Source organism: Apostichopus japonicus, chromosome 5 (genome assembly GCF_037975245.1).
Source record: "Apostichopus japonicus isolate 1M-3 chromosome 5, ASM3797524v1, whole genome shotgun sequence".
NCBI classification, from domain to species: Eukaryota; Metazoa; Echinodermata; class Holothuroidea; order Aspidochirotida; family Stichopodidae; genus Apostichopus; species Apostichopus japonicus.
This window is the reverse complement of record NC_092565.1, coordinates 770,773-773,272: the sequence shown is the minus strand read 5'-3', so window position 1 is coordinate 773,272 and position 2,500 is coordinate 770,773.

Sequence of the window (2,500 nt, the reverse complement as noted above, 5' to 3'; positions counted from 1 at the left end):
AACACATGCATAGAGTTTGTGAAGATTGTCAACTTGCATGTATCGGGTACTAGCGGCCTGTGTGTGCCCGACGGAGACGGCAGAACGACACACGGACACATGCATAGAGTTGTGACGTCGTTAAAGAAGACTTGACAAAAAAAAAAAAATAATAAATACAAAAAAATCAAGCGGGTATTGGCATAGGTTTGCCCGACGGCAGAACGACACGCGAACACATGCATAGAGTTTGTGACCGTTGTCAACTTGAATGTATCGGGCGCTGGCTGGGATGTGCCCGGCGGAGACGGCAGAACGACACGCGAACACATGCATAGAGTTTGTGACCGTTGTCAACTTGCATGAATCGGGTACTGGCCTGTGTGCGCCCGACGTTGACGGTAGAACGACCCACGAGCACATGCATAGAGTTTGTGACCGTTGTCAACTTGCGTGTATCGGGTACTGGCCTGTGTGTGCCCGACGTTGACGGCAGAACGACCCGCGAACACATGCATAGAGTTGTGACCATTGTCAACTTGAATGTATCGGGCGCTGGCTTGATTGTGTGCCCGACGGAGACGGCAGAACGACCCACGAACACATGCATAGAATTTGGACTTCCTTGAAGAAGACGTTGACATAAAAAAAAAAAAAAAAAAGTCAAGCGGGTACTGGCTCAAGTGTGCCCGACGGTGACGGTAGAACGACCCGCGAACACATGCATAGAGTTGTGACCATTGTCAACTTGAATGTATCGGGCGCTGGCTGGGATGTGCCCGGCGGAGACGGCAGAACGACACGCGAACACATGCATAGAGTTTGTGACCGTTGTCAACTTGAATGTATCGGGCGCTGGCTGGGATGTGCCCGGCGGAGACGGCAGAACGACACGCGAACACATGCATAGAGTTTGTGACCGTTGTCAACTTGCATGAATCGGGTACTGGCCTGTGTGCGCCCGACGTTGACGGTAGAACGACCCACGAGCACATGCATAGAGTTGTGACCGTTGTCAACTTGAATGTATCGGGTACTGGCCTGTGTGTGCCCGACGTTGACGGCAGAACGACCCGCGAACACATGCATAGTGCGACCCGCGAACACATGCATAGAGTTGTGACCATTGTCAACTTGAATGTATCGGGCGCTGGCTGGGATGTGCATGGCGGAGACGGCAGAACGACACGCGAACACATGCATAGAGTTTGTGACCGTTGTCAACTTGAATGTATCGGGCGCTGGCTGGGATGTGCCCGGCGGAGACGGCAGAACGACACGCGAACACATGCATAGAGTTTTGACCACTGTCAACTTTAATGTATCGGGCGCTGGCTAGGATGTGCGCGGCGGAGACGGCAGAACGACACGCGAACACATGCATAGAGTTTGTGACCATTGTCAACTTGCGTGTATCGGGTACTGGCCTGTGTGTGCCCGACGTTGACGGAAGAACGACCCGCGAACACATGCATAGAGTTGTGACCATTGTCAACTTGAATGTATCGGGCGCTGGCCTGTGTGTGCCCGACGGAGACGGCAGAACGACCCACGAACACATGCATAGAATTTGGACTTCCTTGAAGAAGACGTTGACATAAAAAAAAAAAAAAAAAAAAAAAGTCAAGCGGGTACTGGCTCAAGTGTGCCCGACGGTGACGGTAGAACGACCCGCGAACACATGCATAGAGTTGTGACCATTGTCAACTTGAATGTATCGGGCGCTGGCTGGGATGTGCCCGGCGGAGACGGCAGAACGACACGCGAACACATGCATAGAGTTTGTGACCGTTGTCAACTTGAATGTATCGGGCGCTGGCTGGGATGTGCCCGGCGGAGACGGCAGAACGACACGCGAACACATGCATAGAGTTTGTGACCGTTGTCAACTTGCATGAATCGGGTACTGGCCTGTGTGTGCCCGACGTTGACGGCAGAACGACCCGCGAACACATGCATAGGGTTGTGACCATTGTCAACTTGAATGTATCGGGCGCTGGCTTGATTGTGTGCCCGACGGAGACGGCAGAACGACCCACGAACACATGCATAGAATTTGGACTTTCTTGAAGAAGACGTTGACATTAAAAAAAAAAAAAAGTCAAGCGGGTACTGGCTCAAGTGTGCCCGACGGTGACGGTAGAACGACCCGCGAACACATGCATAGAGTTGTGACCATTGTCAACTTGAATGTATCGGGCGCTGGCTGGGATGTGCATGGCGGAGACGGCAGAACGACACGCGAACACATGCATAGAGTTTGTGACCGTTGTCAACTTGAATGTATCGGGCGCTGGCTGGGATGTGCCCGGCGGAGACGGCAGAACGACACGCGAACACATGCATAGAGTTTTGACCACTGTCAACTTTAATGTATCGGGCGCTGGCTAGGATGTGCGCGGCGGAGACGGCAGAACGACACGCGAACACATGCATAGAGTTTGTGACCATTGTCAACTTGCGTGTATCGGGTACTGGCCTGTGTGTGCCCGACGTTGACGGAAGAACGACCCGCGAACAC